Genomic DNA, 21,660 nt, shown 5'->3' on the forward strand with positions numbered 1-21,660 from the left:
GTTAAGTGACCTTGAGTACCATAATATGAAAGAAAAATTAAAATCCCACAATTACTACTTTTCTGAGTTTTTCAACATATATGTTACTCTGTCTTGGTAGACAAACAAAAAAACAAAGAACTTAGAATAACTGGTGTAGAAATGATTGAATGGTGATGCAGGTGAGCTTACTGTTTAACCCCCATGGAGCTCTCATTACTATCACAGATTTTAGAAATAATCCTTTAAGAAGGAGAAATGAGCAGTCGGTACAGCCATTGTTTTCACCTAACAATTAAAGACTGAGATCCATTAATGGTGTCAAGATTATTTAAGTGTTTCCTTACTTACAGTTCTTTGTATAATGAATTTTCACATTTTCTATCTGCAAAATATTGTCTTGTCCTCTTAAATGTTTTTCGGTATTTTTCAACAGGGTTTATTACTACTAAGGCATTTTAAAACATTAAACCTGCAAAAGGTAACTAATCTTTCTTACTAGTACAGTTATTATTCTCCAATACCTTTGAGAAGAAGATATCTCATGGGCCTTGAGTAGATGACAAAAATGAGATAGTGAACAATTTGGTTTAATGAACCTAATTGTGAAATAAATTTTGCCCTCTAAAGTCCAATACATTTTCCCCCCATAGTAGTTGCCCTTCAACATGATTTATTTTTTCCTTGAAGGACTGCAAGTGCACCAGATACATAATGTACTGCAGTGAACATCAGAACAGAAATTGTTGTAGTCTTCTGACTGTGAGGTTTCTCTCTCTGAAGCAGAAGCCAGAGTAGACTAATTCCTCTAGATCCCTCTTTTTCTTTAATTGTGCATTTAAGAAAGTGTTTATAATTAAGCTAAGTATGAACTTTAACTGCCTGTGTTTGTATGGGCAAGTCTTTAAACAACTAGCATGAGACCTGTAGCCCCTGTCTTGAACAGGTGGAAGAACGGAAAATATTAATGTGCAAGGAATGCTGAGAGCCACCTTGTTCTTACGGAAAGGCTAGGAGAATCACCCTTTGTCTCCTTATAGTTTAATAAAAACCCTGTCTTTATGAAAAATAAGAACAGTGTGCATTTAGTCTCCTGTATAAAGGGCTTTCTCATTAAGAAGGACAAAATAAAATTAAAGACACAGGGACATCTTGAGGATTTAGTAAGTTTTCCAACTCTAATTTATAAAATGATAGTTTGAAAATAATTATAAAATTACTTAACACCGCATCCTCTCTTATTCTGATCATCTGATTCTTCCAGGTGTCAAAGGGCTTTTCTTCAAGTGAATGTGGAAAGTTTCCCTTGGGGTTGTCATTCCTTGCAAGTAATAAAGGTTTACAAAGCAATCCACGTATTATGTGACATTTCAAGGAGAGAAATGAAGAGAAGGTGGCTGTCAAATTTACAGAACTTTTGCTATAATCTATCAGAGGTAGTTTTTGTTCACTAGCATTTTAGTTCTTTCATTCAGTGACAGCTAAATGATTTCCTTATTCAGAAGAGACCTGCACATTACACTGTATGCAGATAAAGCCTTTCTGTTCAGTCCTTATTATAGTTATTTACAGCAAAAGTCTGGCACAGAATTCTTAAGGTCATCAGCAAGTAACTTGATGACCAAAATTCTCAATGAAACATCAAATTACAGAATTTTGTAAAATTTCAGATATGCAAAATCCAATAACAAACAAGGATGTGATAGCTACAGACTACAGTATATAAATTGTGTTATTTTGTGATCTATCCCAGACATCCAATTTTATGGTTTTATAACAAAAATTTAATTATGCCAGGGAAGACAAAAGTCAGTTGAAATCAGAAGTTAAACATGACAGTTAAAACCACATATTTAGTCAGACCAAGACTTAGCAAAATCTTGCTGTGTATCTAGCTACCCAGGTAAGTCAGCAATACTTAGGAAATTACCAAGATTATAAAATCCCTGTGTGGTGAACAAGAATGCCGTGTGTTACACAATTTCAAATCTTCTTCTTAGAAAAATGTTATTGCTTTTATAAAAGGGAATAATTCCTCATTTGAAGTGCAAAATATTTCATCAACTTGTACAAAGGAAGTGAACTGTTTTGCATCATGTGGTAGCTCCATAGGGCTACATAACTAAAATTTATGTTTTTACTTAGATTTGCATGTAGGGCACAAAAGCTGTCATTCTAACTGAAAAAAATATCTGGAATATGCTCTGATCTTTATAAATCGTTCTTAATTCCCTGCTACAGCCTTTTCAATAACAACTCCAAATGGTAAATTTTCTGAAATTTCTAGCAAAGAAAAAACATACTGGGCTCTTTAGAAATATATTTCTATTTTTTATTAGAAAGTTGGAGACTGGCAAATAATTTGACATTTCAGACACTAATGAAATCAAAATTTTTACTCTTGATACCATATTTTTACACCACAAGCTGTTGTGCCTACAAAAGCAATACAACCAGACCGGTTAGAAAGTGCTGGATAGAAAATGACATGTGAGTCTGCTGTTCATTTCCAGGACTGCTCTACAGAAGTATTCCTGTATTCCCAATTGTACATTAAACTCTCTACTCTCCTCCCATGAAAAACTCTTTCACTTAGATTCACAGTATCATTGGCAAGTCCAGAAAATTACAGCACTTGAGACAGCTACAGAAAATATGTATCTTTAAGACATGGCCTTTGTTCTTTAAGAAAAACTGTTTTTCACACTGCATTACAATGGACTAGGAGGATGTCCACCTTTGGAAGTTCTAAGCTTATCAGAAATTATTCTGTTCAATGGCTGTAACTTAAAACATTCTTCCCCAATTACTTGCAAACATCTGATAGTCTCTGCTTACTCTACATGTTGCTTATTCATAAGAGACTCTTCCTTTAAAATCCCTTTATAACCATTTCTAAACACAACAAAGGTTACATTTTGGCTTAAAATGACATTACTGCTCTTTTGTTTATTCAAATTATCAAAATAGGGATAATCTGCCTGGGGGTATTCTCTGACAATGACAAAATTCTTCCTGTTTGCATATAACAATTGATAGGAATTGCTTAATATTTGAAGATTTATGTGTGCTTCTCATCACTATTCTACTCTGTATTCAAGCTCTTGGAAGAAAGGACAGTGGGGATACATTGTAAAGTGAAAATCATGCAGTTAGCAATACTAAATATATCAGAAGTTTTTGGAGCAGAAAATTAGGATGAAGCCATGTTTAGTACTATCTTGCATTTTTTTTACCAGAAAGGCACACAAAGAACTTGCCTTCTGAACATGAGTGAATAACATCTGGTCCTGATGACAGAAAAATCATTATTATCAATTTTACTGATTTGTCCCAAAATATCTTCTACTGTTTTTTGTTTTTTTTTTTTTTTTTTTTTAACTTGGGACATTTCTTCAGAGCCAGCCTCCAGGATGAAAGGGCACATAGAGAAATTTCCCAGACCTCCTCACTGGGGAACATTGATGTTAACTCCATTAGTATTTTCTTTTTGATATCTTTGTTCAGGCACAGAAAATATAAATCTTCAATATATATCCAGTACTCAAATGTATAGTATTAATACTCGAAAGCAAATACAAGTCAATAAAAAAACCTGTAACCCACAAAGGAACTGAATGAATACTGTTGACTGGATGAACACACCTCCAAATACTCTTGTAAAGTACCATGCTAGATACTTGCAGAATGAATCACCAAAAATATTGTTTGCAGTACTTAATAATTTTTAACACCAATTGTGAATGATTGTTAGAAGTCATCCAGCTCTGCACATCTTCTGCTGAGGAAGATACTCAAGTCCACCTTCTCTAGCCATTTTGCTAAAATGCATGGAGAAAAAGGAAAGTAAAATCACTATCAAAACAGTGATTCAGGTATGTCTAGGTACATACAACGTCATTCAGGAAGTATACACAAAGCAGAGCTTCTGTCTCCATGGTCTAAATACTAACCTACCAGAGCTGACTTGTGATTCCTCAGAGTGTCCCAGGAATTCTTAGAAGTTACTAACAGCCACAAGACATGAGGGACTGGTCCTCACTACCTCTGACCAAGAAGCAGGTCAGACATGGTACTTTAACATATAAGACATCTTTTATGAACACAGTAATAATATTCTGAAACAAATTCAGGATTTTTGTTGGGACGTGTTTCATGCGGAAGGAGTGCTGAGCAAGAGCAAACTCAAAGCCTAGTTTATGCTCATCACTTAAATCAGCAGCAAAGATGAAACTAAAATTAGCAGCACAGTACAAACAGAATAAGAAGAGACCAGGGTACAGGGCCTGTGTATGTTTGCTGTTGCTTTCAATTGTGTCTAAAAAATCCTTTAAAAAAAGCAAAGAAACATTGAAAGCTTAATTAATAATTTGCACTATAACCAGAAGTAGTGATGAGACCTAGTTCTGTACAGATTTGTATGTTTGGTCAAGTACCCATGTCAACGCAGTAATCTTGTTACTTTTGCTCTATCCATGTGCTCTATAAAAATTTCCTGAGTCAAATATAACACCCATCAGTATTAGCTAGCTTCAACTGTGTATTCTGACCCAGTAGATATTATTCACATGCCAACAGAATGTACACCAGGACAGAGTTTTACTCTAATGAGGGCATTATCTCACAATAAACTTCCACTAAACTTGAAAAAACTTCATAACCTTGAGAACCTCTATGCCTTTATTTTATCATACTCAAATTTGACAGCAAAGTCAAAAAAGACAGACCGGGGGGAGTGGGATGGGCAGTTACTTTGAGATGAACAAGAGTAAGTTGAATTCTGTCAGTTTAATTTAAAAAAAAAAAACTCAACCAGAATGAAATACCAACAGACAGCAACAATTTGTAGAGTAATATTTTACATAGCTTTTACAAACAGATTCTATTAAAAAAAAAAAAAAATCCTGCAAAAATAAATAGTACTTATTTAGCATATGACTTATTTGGAAATAACATCTAAGAATTCCCTATAAGTCATGACATTCAATCTTTTATTATATCATGTCAGCAGTACTACTCTTAACCTGAGTGATTAAACAGAATTCTGGCTACTTTAAAATGGTTTTTATGTCTCTGGGCATCGTGGACATTAAGAAAAGAAGTTTATTTGAGTATCTGACAAAATGGATACATCCCATGCTCTCTGTATTACCATTCAAATTGTTGTTCTCAATTAGGTTTTTTTGCTCTTTATTGTTACTGTACAACTTGGATGCTCTCAATTACTTTTAATTCCTCCTTTATTATCAGTGTACAGTATCATAATAAAAGAAAGAACCACAAAGTTTTACTTTCACATACACTGAAGCTGAACTTTGCAGACAGGATCTAGTACCTAGTCGGCTTGAGTTGCAGCAAAAATTAAGATTTCTGTGTACAAAATTTCATTTCTTTCATTTCCTAAATTCTTCATTTCATCAAATGCAAATAAGAACTGTTTTGTGGCCTTCAATTTTCCTTCACTGGAGACAACACCAGAAATCTCAAAACACTTGTATGCATAAATTTTTAAAAATTTTGTTGTCATTTGTGATGCTTTTTCTGATTATTTGTTGCACTTAGAAGTGTGACACAGAGCCCAGAATTGCAGAGCTGACTCAGAGGAAGGAATGGGAAAATAATCTTTATTGGGGTCATTGAAAACACATCAAAAGACTTGAAATTCCTTATAAATGTGAAGAAAATTAAAGCAATTTCTCTGATGGAGGCAAGTCATGCAAGAATCTCTGCTATCTTAATCTTGTATGTATGCTTACCAGACAAAGAATAAATTTAGATACTTTTTAAAATTTTTCTGTCAAAAAATACATTAAAAAAAAAATATTTGTTTTTATTTTCTATGTGTGTGATAGAAGAGATTTCCTACCATACCACAATGATTACCAGCAGCAAGGCCAAAGTGTATCTTGTAGAAATAGTGATCCTAAAGCAAGTCCTGCTTTGAGAGAGCTTTTAGTAAAAGCCCTTTAACATTATCCTCAATGTTGTTTCATGTCATCAGAGCTGGGAAGAGGTGAGAGCAAAAAGAAATAGCTCTATGTAAGTGCATAAAGACATACACATCGGCATAACTTTTCCCTCTTTTTCCTTGCCTTGCTACTGCTTTTATGAAAGTGCTGCTTCCAGGTAGAATGCTGTTACCTCTTGAGAGGTATACTTCCAGTTCATATAGTAGACTTCAGCACAATTACAAAATAACTCCCTTTTGTGGTGCTTTCCTGTGTTGGTTGTGGACTTTGAAAAGCAGCTCATTTAGCCTTGATAAATGATTTCACATAGTGAATGGAGTTATACTGCTATTCTGTGGAGCAGCCCTTTTTTTTTTTTTTTTTTGGGGAATAGTGAAATAAAAAGACATGAAACAAGGAACAGAACTAGATATAGAGCCTGGAGATGAAAACTAATCCTCAAGTGTTCCCTCCCTAATTCAAGCAATTCATCACATATATACTTTAAAAAATATGATAGAATCATTTGACCTTGCATCTGGAAAGTAACAACTGTACCTTTTTTGAGAAGTCACATGTAGCTAAACTAAAGATTCAAAATTCAGTTTTCAGTAACAGGGGAAGCAAAATGCTTTTCTATGTATACTGTGACTCATTTCATACTTTAAACCTCTGCCCTTTTCTGAGGAATTGTAAATGTCAATGACTTCAAAATGATGTGCTCCTGTTGCTTTGCAGTCCTGGTCATAACAACTTTATTACTCACATTTTTACAGACCCAGGGGAAAACCCAATTAATTTAAATGCATATTAGACACATAAGGAAATCATCAAAAGACTTGTACTGCAGAAGCCTTTTTTGGTGATGTTGACTCCAACTGTTTAAGCAACCATCTCTAAGTTTCTTTATAAGCAACGGTGACAAAGCAATAATGCAATGCTAGAAACAGAGAGTATGAAGAACATGGAAAAATGTATAAATACTGGTTTTGATCAGTATACCACTTCTTGGATTAAAACCTATAAGAAAGACATAGCTGATCTTTCAGTTAGATGTGAAAACAAATGAAACACCAACAAAATCCAAACTACACATTAAGTATGTGTGCATTCCAAGATAAACTAAAAGGAAAATATCTTATTTGACATAACATATATACTCCTTGTATTTCAAAGAAGAATTTTTCATACGAAGTATTTGATCCAAAATGGAAAACAGCAGGTATTACTAAAATCCTTAACTTTAGTTGAAAGTTGATTTACTGATGCAAATCAAATAGTGTAATCTGAAATGTAGGAATAATTTTTTGGCATACCCTTTCATTTTAAAGATTCTTTTTTGAGTAATGGGAAAACAATCCCTTTTTGGATCAAATAACAAACATATTGCCTTCTCCAGAAGGTATATCCACAGTTTCTAAAGTTACTCTTTAGGCATACATAGGAGAAGATTCACAGAGCACAAGTATAACTTGTCTTTTTAAACTTCAATTAGATGTTGTTTATTCCTCATATTTAGACAGTAGTGCCTGACCCATCAATCAGTTTTTGGAGCCTGATATATTATCAGAGAACCAAGAGCCGCAAATTAGGCTTTCCTAAACTCAGATTCTGGAAAAGTATGCAAATTTCTAATGGCAAAATAAAGATAAATGATGCCATATCTTAGTGTCTACGGGTTCACCTAGTCCAGGTTTGCAGACGATTTGGACTGTTCTCTACCATCTGGGCAACTAAACTTTGCCTACGATAGATTTTGATTCCCTACCTGGCAGTACAAGAACAATGTCACACACATTTCTGGAAAGTAATCACTTTTCAGAAAAGCTTTACATAGAAGTTCAACATAAAGACAACTGAGAGATTGTTGTCAGCCTCTGGTGTACAAAAGCAGGGTGTCCTCAAAGCTTTAGAATCTATTATTTCAATTTAAAGAAAATGCTTGTTAAATTCAGCTGAAAGTTAAAATCATCTACCACAAGGTTGAGATCTCGTTTGGTAGAGGAAAATTGTCTTATAAATGTTTTTATTTCTTTTTAGCTGTGAATTAACATGAAATCAGACATGCAAAAAAATATCCACATTTTCATTTACTTACAGTAAAATAAATACTGTGACTAGACACTTGGGGATAAGACAAAAAGGTTAAGTAGTGAGTACACTCAGGAAATGAACATGAGATGTAAAAGTGGAAATTGTAAAATATGAGGAGAAAGAGGAAGTACCTAGGGATGCTGAAGAAAGTAAAAAAAAAAAAAAGAAGAAAAAAGGTACCAGAAGATGGAATCTGTTGATAATGCAAAGGAGTATAGATTAATTTTGCTTTCTGCTGCCTTTGTTTTCCTCATTTTGCATTCAAGCCGTTTATATGCTTTGCTTACTAAACAATCCCAAATCAAGTCTCATTTCTACATAATTTTTTGAATGCTAGCTTTGAATTTTTTCTTGAGTTAAAGCCATTTGTTACTAGGTACCTTAGGATTTCTGATACAGGAAGACAGCCATATTAATGTTTTTAATTTAAATAGTATTTTAGATGTTTTCAATATGACTAAAGGGATACAGCTTTTTCTTCCAAAAAACGTGATTACAATCAGTTAAAACAAATCACCAGGTGTGAATCACAATACTACCAGTTCAATAGATGTTTAACTAAAAGCGAAATTAATAGAATAAGAATATATATTTACAAAGCAAGTCTGTGAAAGTCTGCACAGACTGTGAAGGTTGTTACTAAAAGAATTTCAACAAAATATTCAATTCAGAAAGAACAGAGGGTACTCAGATAAATACAATGGTTTTATCAAATATAGCTTAGAAATGCTATTATGACAATACATTAATAGCCTTATACAACTTTGTGAATATAAGAACTGCATTTCTGGTTTTGGAAGCATTATCTACATACATGCATTGAACATAATTATTAAATGACTCATCAAATCATTCAAAATTAAATAAACTATTTTGTATTGCAGTTCCGTGTTTAAGCAAGATAACAGTTTTCAGCAGATGTCATCAGTATTTTCATTAAATGAGAAATACCTACCATAACAGAACAAAACTAGAAGTAGAATGTTACAGGGAAGAAAAGCGTTGGGGCTAAAAGAAAACTCTCTTCTTATACTACACAGTAGGGCTAAAAATTAGGCAAGTTTTTTGGTGTACAGGCCCTTCATCTGGTCTGTTTGAGGATCTGAAACTAGAAAAATAGCCTGAAAAGCAGCAGGGGCAGCACAGGACTGGCTACCAGCTCTTACCTTGGTCTTGCTGCCCACTCTACAAAAAGTTTGGCTCCACCTCCATAAAATTCTATGCCACACCCATCCATACTACATAATTTGACCACTTCAGCCCTCAAATATGACTGTCTTTTATATGTCAGAAGTCTTGAGGTGTACTACAAGGGCACAATGTGTATCAGGACACTGTTACACGAGTGTGGAGGGAACCAAACCTGACAGTTCCTTCTCTGCCCCAACCATACTGGCTCTTGGGATTGTTCACCACGCTCACTTTCTTGTTTGGCACCCAGGCCAAACTCAAATCAACCTCTTCTTCTATCACATACTGAAATCTGTCTTATTATTTTATTATCCCTACTGTGAAAACTTTCACTCAGGCAATCAATAACAGCAACCTTTTCTGCCAGTTACACAAATACCCTCCCGTGGCTTTTCAGCTCATAGGAAATGCTGGTATTAAAGTAATACCACTGTTAGTTTTTTAGCTTTAAGTTCTGAATACATCTATTTCCTTCCTTTCCTTGTATTTCCAAGTAAAATTAAAGTCAAATATTACAGTTAATTCTCATTGATTTACATTGATTTTATATGGCTTGAGAATACTAGCTACCAATCTCACATATTTATTAAACTCTATCTAATGCCTTCCTCCTCCATGAACTATGAAACACTGCAGATTGGACCAGCTAGTAAGACAACCAGGTGACTAAAGCAAAACTAGAAGGTAATTAATAATAACAATAAAGGGAATAGTCAGGAAAATCTGAACAAATTCTGAGAATCCTAGGAAAAATTAGGCTGCAATGAAGACCGTCCATTTCAGGTTCAAAGCTGGACTGGAACAGGCCTTTGGAAGGAGCTGGGTATCTCCAGCGTTGCTAACGTAACCTAGTCTCTGGTTACGGTTCATTACCATAGCTGTGCTCTGCTGACTCAGCTTCATTCCAGAGCATTTAATTTTTAAGAAACTCTTCCATTTTATTCTGCTTTCAGCAGTCTGGACTCACCAGAACATGTTTTTTTATTTATTATTACTGCCTCTCACTTAAAATCCTTTTCCTTAAAACTGAGGAAATTGGGTGCAGTGGAACTTTGCAGACATGTCTGCTTCCATCAGGAGCCTGTATGCTTCTCACAGAAAGGTCTAACAGCATGGAAATTCAAAGTAGGACCTATGTGAAACATTAACATGAAACAGAGGCTGTTATACTCTACAGAGTCAGCCTTTTCTGAAAGCTGCTAGTATCCACAACTAATAAGCCAATGATGCAAAAAGTCTGCATAAAATTTACTATCTGGCACTTGCAAGACTGGGAAAAGGTAAGGTGAAGTAAAGGTACTAAACTTCTGTTCCTCAGAGCACTGACAGCAGAGCAAATAAACAAGGAGGAACTTAACAGTCATTACTACATGATTCCATCTCTACATCCCTTTATTGAAAACACATATAGACGTGATTCTTACAAGCAACCTTCAGGATATACATATCCACAAACACAAATAAACATCTATCTTACTGAAAACCACGTGCTTTATGGCTGCCACCAGCATTATCCAACACTCCAGTACATACCACACTCCATTTAAAAAAATATTTATGTATTTTAGTTTATATTTCTCTTCACAGTCTTATACAGACTTCATCCACCACAGAAATATAACCAACCATGGCATGAAATGTAGCAGCTGTTTAACAGCTTTTGGCAGATATACAGAAAGGTTTAATAAGAAGACTGGCCCAGGTAGCCAAAGCTAAGATGAATTAAATAGTGAGAATACTATTACCCGAGCTGAAAATTTGACCAGGATATTGAATTAACCTGTTATCCAAACTGGCATGATGCTTTTAGCCTTGTTTAATAAATAAAAAAGCAACCAAACTCTATGTCAATGTCTAAATCATCTGTCTCCCATTCATTTTGCCTACCTCCTTCAATAGCTTTTGAGTTTCTCAGCCAATTTCAAGCAAATTCAACAGACAAGCAGAGGTCTCCAATACTACATTCCTAAAAACTTTCTGAAAATATCAGAAGATAAGAACCCCCATTTATGTCTTTACTATGGGACTGCAATGGGCATGAAGACCTTATTAAATGTCAGAGGACTGATGCGAGAGAAAGACTTTGTAAATGTCTCTGTTACAAAAATCCTTCAGTCACTGCTTGTTGAACATGTAAGACAATCAACTCTGAGAAATGAGTCCACAGGAAATCCAGCTTACTTAATTCCAAGTCATGAAAATAATTAAAAACAGCAAGAGGTTAGGACCTGGGATTTGTATCTCATGTACAAGGCATTACTTTCCACAGGAAGGAAAAAAATCTCACGAGGCTATTCAAGCAAGACGATCTCTGTACACCCAGCTTTATGTGCCTGTTGACAGAGGCTTGGGTTTGTAAGAAATGGCTATAGTGTATCATTCCTTCAGCTGTTCCTTCACAACTCCTTAGCTTAAAACATTCTGCATTCGCCTTCTCAATACTAAATATAATCACACTTATCTATTACATATATTATATGTATAATTACAAACCTATTACAGTAAGCATGAATATTGTATCTTCATATTGTTACTGAAGCCTTATGTTTATGAATAAAACTCAAAATATAACATGCTTTAAACCACTGAGCTTTCAACCAGGAAAGAGCTGCATGCTGTCAGCAAAAGTACAGAGGTTTAGAAAAGATATTTTAAGTGGTTCCCTCTAATGGTGGGCTTAATTTAGACCCTTTTATATTTAATTTAACTCCACGCAGTTGTTCTTACCCTTTGGTGGTATTCTAGGACCATTTTTTCTTCATTACATAATGGAAAGGAGGGGTGTATCTAACAGCACATTTGTTTAGAAGATAAATAGCAGTCCATCTCAGCCAAAGTGGCATCATTTGTGACTCTGTATCACAGACAAAACTACTAAAATCTTAACTTACAGCTAACTTTCAGAATTTTATGGCATAAAGTTCCTGCAGTTCACACAAATGGATTACTCATTTGGAAGTGGCTGTGCAGGCCAAAATTCATCTCTCCAAACACAGATAACATCAGCCATACCTACCTAGGCCCCCTCCACAGAAAATGGAGATAGACAGACACTTCTAGGACATGATTCACCTCCTCCTCAAGCAGGAGGAGATTTAAGACAGATATAGTAAAAACACCTATATCTCTGTAAAAGGAGCCCAGTTGACTGGTGTTGATGCACTAAAATCACATTCCTACACTTTGGCAATATCCTGTTTTAGGCACTTATATGCTCATTCAGATTCGTGATTAAGTATGCAGTGCAAGCACCCGCTCGTGGCGAGACACCAAGTATCATCCAATAAGTCATTTGATAATGAGTCAGTAATCCACTGATACCTCGTTTGTAATTTTCTTTCAGGAAGTGAAATTATCCAAGAGAAAACGTATTTGAATTCAAGGGGGTTACAAACTTGCAAAAGGAGTTCTGTACACACATAATTATATGCCCCATATAATTCAAGTATGCTTCACAGAAGTTAGAAACAATTTTGGTGACAATTCCTCAGGTGGGAGGTATTTATCACACAATCAAGCCAAAGAGAAGTGTTCAGCAGAACCGTGGATCCATTCTTGACGAAATTTAACTTTTGTTTAAAGTTGGTATGTGATAAATAAACTGAGAGAAATCTATAGCTACAAGCATCAGAGGTTTACTACTCCAAATCAGATATTTATGCAAGGACAGTAACATGATACTGTAAAAGATTTAAAAATTACTGAGTTAGCTTCTTAATACTACAGAAGTGCAGGTTTAAACTATGTTACTTAATACTACATTTAATTGTAAAAACAAGTATAAATAAACTATCTGAATCTAAAATTAAACTTGTAATTAAAAATGAACACATAATTTAGGCCCTAAAACAAATCACACAAGCGTCAAAACGATCCTAAAATAAGGACAAAATCAGTCTGAAATGTTGCACAGAAACTTAGACAGGGGAGAAGCTCCATACAACCATGTATTAAGTAAAGAACAAACAAAAAGAACTCAATTGTTAACACACTAACATTTTAATAAAGATATAAAAATAAATTTTAAAAATTTTTACTCACCTTGGAGATTTGAAACAATGTGGACTTCTGAATAAACTACAACCAGTCTCTTTCCAAGAGAGAATTGTCTAACTTTTCCACTACTTTCAGATCTGGAGTGGAAGATATTTTAGGCCTGGCCAAATATCACTGGAAGAAAATTCGTTCACATGTTTGGCTGTGCTTTGCATTCCATCCTGTTGCTCTGGCACACAGACACAGCTAATTATAATCTGTGACATAAGCGGTTAATTCTACTGCTAAAATGGTTGTGTACTGACTCCAGAAATGAACTGCCCCACTGTAAGACACAACCAGTCCATAATGTGCACTAAAACGTCCAACATGTCACATAATGCCAAGTCCTTTATTAAAATCTGAGAATGTGAGCACTCCATAGAACCTGCATGTAAAAACTATTATCAGAGTTAGCTGCTAGCAGCATGCAATGCAAAATTAGAAACAAAAAGCCTTCTGCTTTCTTTTCTGAATCCATATGTAACATCCCAACTGAATTTTAAGAGTCCATTTTCTGAAAACTTTTCATTTTAATGCTAACATTATTCTAGCTATAATCTATAGTGGGTTGCATATAAAAAGTCTCTTTAAACAAGGAAATACAGATATTGTAATATACCTATAATAGCACATAAAAATTTTATACAAGAACTATACTAACAATTACCAATCTTTCCAAAAAGCTAAGCCTATCCTTGTATCTAAAACACAGATGCATATATATGCATAGATGCATGTAAATACTAAGAGCTATATATATAAAAAAAAAATTGCATGTATTACATACTTTCAGATGACATTGTAGAAGTTATAAGACATCTTTTTTTTTTTTTTTTCCCCAGTACCATTAAAGCTTTGAGTTCTCAAATGCAGAAAAAGAATTCCAGCCTGGAACTGCTTACATTAGACTGCCTGCACAAACATCGACCAGCAGACTTCCTGTTCAACCTGAGATATGTGAGAATCTGTGCTAGTAGCTTTCCACAGTTTAAAAAGCATTACAGCATACATTTGCAAGATTTCCAGAACAAAAGTTTGTGCTATGTGAAGCTCTGCAATCATCATCCTTGCTTGGACAATTTCATTTCTCAAAGCACGTTTCCTTGTTTTCAGCCATGTGCTCACACTGTCATCACGCTTTAGAAGACGAAGCGCCTATCAGATATTTAACAGCTGCAGATCATAAATTTAGGACTGACACAAATCCAACTGATCACAGGCTTACAAGACACTTTCTTCCCTTCATGAATTCTGTGGCCATTAATCCTTTGATCATCAGATTCTGTTTACTTATACAAATGGAGTTCTTTTCTATGCAAAGAAATTAATTCACTGGTATCTGCCAAAAATGACAAATATGTCCAATAACAAAATATTTATCAATACCTTTAAAACAGATTTTATATTTAATCTCAGGGTTGTATGAAAGATAAAGTGTGAGGAAAGCATTTGTATGTTGTGTTAACACCAAAGCTTTTCCTCAATTGAAATTCCTTTTAAGTATTAGAGGAAGAAACCTATAAATGACGGACAGTTTTGAAAGGTTCATTATTTAGTCATTATTTAGGTAATTGGGTATTTGTGCCTAGGGAGTTTCTGGAAAATCTTTTCCTCATTCTTGGAGAAAATCAGAGGATCAGATAAAACTGGGTACATGACCCTCAAAACCCCAATGTTTTTAACTGTATTTTAACAGGTTTTCTTTTGACATATCTGTAGTTATTTGATTTCTCAACAGATAGAAAAGACTAACATAGTGCCTAGCTACTGAAAGATTAGATCCTATCACCCAGTATCTCTCCTTATGACAAAACTTCGTGCTATTTTCCATATATGATTTCTCCTCACTGCTCTCTAGATGCACGATATGCTTTGTCTTGCTCTTCTACATAACTGATTTCTGCAAAGTAAAAACTTGAAAAAACGAAAAGAACAAATAAATACCTCAGTTAGTAACTTCTGAAGTTCTCATGAAGTAGGACTGAAGCAAGAGCAACTGTCAGTGAGTTCTGTACCATCTGAAGGCAACTGTCCTCCTATTTAAATGGAAAGAAGGGAAAGACAAAGCAAAATTTTCCTTAAGCATGGAGAAAAAATAAGATATATTCATGAATAGCCTTCCCTACTTTAACTGACAACACTGTACAAGTGACAGACCAAAATTCACTGAGCTTAAGACTGCAGAACACAATGGAAACACTGGACACCCAACAGCTGTTTGGACTGCAAATGCTCATGACAGTAGAGTTTACAGTACATGAGAAATAAACATTAGTCAAAAATCTACATGCAAAATAATAAAAATACTTCTGTTGCAACTATAAGATTAGAATCTATTAGTATAATTAACAATAACTTCAATTATGGGCTTACACTGCATTTACACAAAATCTAAATCTTTCTTTCCCTCAAGAACCCTTCACGGTTCAAGAATGCTGATATCCCATTCCTCACCCCAAAACTGCCAACCTCCTTTTCTACTGGATTTTGAAAGTCAATGGCTGAAGACTTAGTCCTTAGAAGGTAACTGAGCAAACATATTTATCTTTTGCATTTTCAGAGTCCACCCATACCAGCACCTGACTAACTAGAAGCACTTGCAAACTTACATCAGGAAAAAACAATGGTAAAAAAATACAAAAATTATGGTTTTAATATTCTGCTATTTTAACCAATTCTACTTTTTTTAACAGAAGTTTGGTGTATCCCTATAAGATTTCAAAAACGTGTATTCCTCAAAGTACAAAACAACACAGTGTTGGAGAAGACACTATCAGGTACCAGTTTAAGCAATTCACCTAACTAGAAAGGACATAAAAGATGTTTTGTCATGTCAGATATTTTTCAAGTCTGTGAGACGCTTAAAGACTGTGATAAGCAGTGGAAAGCAAAGGCTATTTAAGTGGTGATAAGGATTTGGTAAGTGAAGGGTATTTAGGAAGCAAGAATATTCTAGCCTGTATAGGAAGTGGAATTTATCTGAAATACTGTGATTATGTGGAAAACAGTAAAAATAACTAAAAGTAGGTTGTACAGATGTGTAACTCCAGATGATATCAGAGATGTTTTTAAACCTAAAAGATTCTATGAAACAGGAATTTTGACATATGAAATATTAAAAGATACCTTGGTAAAGGTTCAGAAAGGTGGAGTAGTGTAGCAAAAGCAAATTTAAGTATAAAATGGCAGAAACTTTGGGGAATAAAGTATGAATGCAAAATCAGAAAGTAACCAAATTCTCAAAACAACTACAGTGCAGGATACTTTTAATAATGGTTAGAAAATATAAAAAGTAATTATTTACTAGACATCTCTGGACTCCCAAGAACAGAGGGGAAATGTCCAAGTATCCTCTGTTCTTGTTCTTGGGCATTTTAGGTACCCATGAGCTTGAATAAAGATGCCACAGAAAAATCAGCTTTTCAAAACCGATTTTTCCAGTTCTTTTGACTTCCCATGATGTTAGAGGTTCCAATGTGATATTAAGCAAGAACTGGCGGAAAGAATTTTTCTATTATTTCCCTCCAGAGCATTTTGAATTGCCTATGTTTGATGTGCTTTTTAAATTTGTAAGAGATAGGACAGCTGGTCATTTATTGATAGATTGAAACCTTACCTCTTCCTAAGAATAGGGCGATGGTGAATATTAAAATGGGATGTAATCTCCTAAACCTGAGCAAAACAGTGAGCCAAAAGAAGGTTATAACTTTCCCATATAAATAGAGAGAAACATTTGAAAGTTACTCTTACACCAGTTAAAGCTATAAATATGCAGGTGCTTTAAGGAGTTACAAAGTGGAAAATACTCCGAAGCTTTTAAAATAAACACGACTCACAAACATAAGGCTTTAAGGGATCTGCTTAGACCACTTAATTACATGAGATCTATAAGGAGGCTCAAAACAGCTTTGAAACTCAGAATATTTATGTTTTGTTAGAGAAGGAAAAATAATAAACCAAAAGAGAAAAACCTGAAAATTACTATGCAAGACAATATGAAAATAAAGGAACTTGTAAGTATCCAACTGCCCTGTGTGTCAGTGCACAGCAGGTCTGGTTTCTAGGAACTTTTTTCATCTGTGAGCACAAACAGCTGGCTGTGGGTCTATTGCCTGATCATCCTAACAGTACCTCAATCGCTGCTTCAGCTGCGAGGCTTTTGTTCCTTGCTGCCACACGCCTTTTCTCTATCCCACTTTTTGACACATTCTGTCACCTTTCCTCCCCAATACACTCAGTGGCTCCAGAAGAGGAATCTTTTTCACTTATTGTTCACCAGCTCTACTCAATCTCTTTTCTAGTTAATGTAGACACAAAATTAATTTACATAGAACAGTTTCAAACTGTTCACAGAGTTGAAACAACTGTTTCACAGAGGGCTAGTTAAGGTTTTTTTTTGGGGGGGAGGATGTGTTAAATTATATCTTCTGCTTGGATTGCATCTTCACACAATCTGATTAAAAACAATTTCTTTTCTGTGAGTTTAATTCTGCATGAACCTTTATAGAAATTAAGAAGTGAAACGTGACAAGCTGCATGTGTACTCTGTGCTCACCACTGCAGATGAGCCTGACAGCTGCCCTGGAATATAGGTAAGTTAGGAGAAATTTATCTTCTAAGAGCAAACAGGAAAGCTCATGTTTGTAGACCCATTCAAAGAGTCCAGCTGAAAAGATTAATTTGGAGTCTGCAGCTTATGCAGACTGGAAGACACAAGGGAGGGACCTTGCCATATAGCACTACCTTAAAAGCAGAAAATGTTGCCTAACTTAGTATCAAGGAGCAAAAAACCCCACCAAACACTAAATGTCCAAGCAGATTTGTAATGATCTTGTCCTGTTGCATTGTTGGTATAGTTCAAGCATTCTCCAAGGCATGAAATGCAAATACTGTTAGCTTGAGGAAGTTAAATATTAGTTTTTTCTCAAGAAGAATACCAGAAATGTTTTTCTCTTTGGTATACTTAACAAAGCATACAGAAATCCATACTTTTGTTTATATGAACTTCTCTAATATTCTGGACAGGAGGGAGGAGCAAAGCACTTTTTAATAGGTGTGCTATTTTGTGCATTGAGATTTTTATTTTAGGATATGATTCATTGTGCACCTACTCAGAGCTCTATCTGCAAGCCCTCTGTGACAGGCAGAATAGAGTACTTACAATTCTATTTCGTAAGGTATGTCAAATCACTTCTACAACAGATGCCAACAGCACTGACAATCAACAGAGAACCACATTTCATGTTCTCTGGTCATAACATTTCCTCTTACATCATCTGGCCTTTACTAAAAACAAAAGCAAAACCTCAAATGCATTAAATGTCCAGAGCAGGATGGTCTATTATGCCTTGGGATATCTGAGTTCTGAGGATTCAAGCAAACACATGGGTGTCACCCAGTATGGGTGGCTGTATGAAACAGAAAACTGAATGACTGTCCCTGCATGGTAGACCAGGTTTATTAGATCTTGAAAGCACTGCCTCTGTACCCATATTCTCATGTTGCATAATGGCTTGTACGGAGACAAACCCTAAAGAATACGAGCTTAACACTCTCCTTTGCTTTCTTCCTATTTTTTTTAGCTACTTTCATTCTTCTTGCTTCTTTCCCTACTCACTGACAGAGCAGAAGTACTGGTGACCGAGAGATATAAAAGTCCGCCATCTTAGTTTATTATTAAATGTTGTATTTCAGTAATATAGTATATATTTAATTATGAGAAATTAAGCATTTATCTAATTTGCATTTGAAACAAAAGCATATAAAGCACATAAAATTCTGTTTAAATCCAGTTATTCCGTGTCTACTTAATTAGCTAGAATAGTTTTCTCATTCAGTACCAACATGCACCTTTCCAGAAAGAAAAAAAAGAAAGTTAAGGCACACAAGAAAAATATTTCCAGTTTCAAAAGATTTAGAAGAAGAAGTGAAAATATGAAAATTACAGTGCTCTGGCCTGGACACTATAACAGGAACCATTGTCCCAGAACTCATGCCCTGACAGACCCAATGCCCAGAATTTACTGCATTGTAATTTTATATTTGGAGCAACTGACTATTAAATTAATTCCATAGAGGGAATATGCATTAGTTTAATTTTCTTAAAACTCCAATCTTCAATAAAAGTGATAAAAAGATGGAAAACTATTTAATAATGTAAAGCTATAGTATTAAAACAGTGCTTCTTCCCTGTTAAACAAGAGGGGAAAGTTATTGTAGGATGGTCATGCTACAGACCAGCATTTATGCTCAAAGAGATTAACTAAGACTGGCTGTTAAGTATAAGTAAGTGAATACATTCTTAACAATTTGTTATGAGACCTAAAGAGAACTTCTTTAAATTCTTTTGTTGCATAGGTTCAGCTTACAAAAATATCAAAAGTACTTGCAAAAAACAACCCTATAAAACTAACACTTGAAAGCTAACAGAAGAAAATATATAGAATTGAAAAGGGAGTTAATCCAAAGGTATGTTTTAGCTAATATGCTGTCATTTACCTAATTAAATCTTGATACAAGTGAAATGAGGGTGTTAGTATAAATCAGTGTATGAGCAAAACTAGTATATACATAATTTATATACTAAATTTTATTTAGCACTAATCTAGACAAAATAAGTTGGAATTTTTTTCATTTTACATGACTTCTTCTGTTCACACATTCTGATGAATAGTCAACGTAAAAAGGAATCAGGAATAATGAAGGCTTCAGCTGTATAAGTTACATGAGTTTACATGATCTATTTCTAGACAATTTATGTTTATATTTACACATATAAAACAGAACTTTGAAGTGAATTTGCTTAAAAGTTTCCTTTATGGTGAGCTCCTCACAATAAGCCTCAAAATTATAAAATAATTAAAAAAAAAAATTAAATAGAGAACCTGGAAGCAGCCAGGTAAGACAATGTAACTAGAAGAAAGCTTATGAACAAGTAATTGCCTGTCTATTTTTCTTTGCTCAAAAAACCCTTTCTTTCAGACCTGATGTCTGTTCCCTCAGTAATTTTATTTCAAAAACTCTGAAGATCCCTCCAGTATCAAGGAGGTTGCCATTTTATCACCTGTGAAATTTGACTTGCAGCTCTGCAAGTCAAAGGAGCAATTTCTCCTCTTAGCTGTTCCTCTGGAGCTGCAGGCTCTTAGACCCTCATTGTGCTTCTTCCTGGTTTTTTACTCCTTGATAATTTTGTGGTTTCTAAAAATTGTCTTTTTTAGAGTATTTTTATATGTCTCTAAGGAATGACAATCTTCTCTAATTCCTTCAAAAGTCTTACCTGATACAGTCAGTCTTATAAATAGAACACATCAAGTAGGAAGAACTAAGAGCCCCCAGGTTAGGCCATACCCTCCTATGCTATAGAATGAACTTGCTAATGGACAAAGGGAAACACTGTTCTTTCATAATTTCCACATACACCATAATACAACATTATACAACCGTTACATGCTCTCTGAAATCAGCTGGATGAATTAATGTCTTGTAGTCAGTATAGGAAAAGCTTTTATCCAATACTGATTATCTCCTGTGGTTTTTTTGGTAGCCAAGGAAAGGCAATGTTCCCAAAGTATTTTAATTTTCCTTTAAAACTATGCTACAAAACGCTGAATGATTGATAATTTTTCCTTTTACAAGTTCCCATTGTAAAGCTGTTCTGAAGTAGATTACTATTAATTTTGCAATCAAAATCATACTACACCCTATGACTCACTAAAAGAATGTCAGGGAAAAAAGCACCCTAGCACTTTAAAATCCGAAAAATCGGGTGGAGGGTGAGAAAAGGCACAATAAAAAGCATTTTTAGTGCTACAGAGTAAAACAGCCTGGACTACAGATATATTAGCTATTATTCTAGAAACTAGAAGTATACAGTATTTTATAGGATTTCTATTTTTGACTGTGGAACTGAGTCCCTCACTTTTAAATTCCCAAGAAATAGTTAACACATTGACAGGTACAGAGTAAACCCTGCAAAACAGTTCACAGAGAGAACTTCTCACCTTGAAGGCATGAGTAACCTTTGGTTAACAAAACACAGTTACATATTGGGTTTGAACGGCCACATTTTAATAGTAGGGGGCTACAGTGGTGGCTTCTGTGAGAAGCTTCCCCCATGTCCAGCAGAGCCAATCTCTGTCAGCTCCAAAGGTGGACACACCGGTGGTCAAGGCTGGGCTGATCAGAAATGATGGTAAAGCTTCTGAGATAACATATTTAAGAAGAATTTTAAAAAGAGTTACTGCACAGATGTAATTGCAACCAGAGAAGAGCAGAGTGAACATGTGAGAGGGACAGCCCTGCAGATCCCAAGGTTAATGGAGAAGGAGAGGGAGGAGGTGCCGGAGCTGAGATTCCTCTGCAGTCCCCAGTGCAGACTGTGATGAAGCAGCTGTGCCCCTGCAGCCCCAGG

General features: G+C 35.0%; 1 protein-coding gene across 5 annotated transcripts in view; it reads right to left on the bottom strand.

Annotated features, from left to right (window-relative positions):
* SGCG (sarcoglycan gamma) overlaps positions 1-21,660 on the bottom strand; it is a 109,858-nt gene that overhangs the window by 62,707 nt on the left and 25,491 nt on the right. For 2 of the 5 annotated variants that reach the window (XM_069013516.1, XM_069013486.1), the window contains exons 2-3: positions 15,195-15,286; positions 13,254-13,382 (exon numbers count right to left, since the gene is read on the bottom strand). The gene's annotated coding sequence lies outside the window, so the exon portion shown is untranslated. Of the gene's footprint in view, positions 1-13,253; positions 13,389-15,194; positions 15,287-21,660 lie in introns of those variants that run through there. The other 3 variants (XM_069013505.1, XM_069013476.1, XM_069013497.1) reach the window with 2 other exon arrangements.

Source organism: Aphelocoma coerulescens, chromosome 1 (assembly GCF_041296385.1).
Source record: "Aphelocoma coerulescens isolate FSJ_1873_10779 chromosome 1, UR_Acoe_1.0, whole genome shotgun sequence".
NCBI lineage: Eukaryota > Metazoa > Chordata > Aves > Passeriformes > Corvidae > Aphelocoma > Aphelocoma coerulescens.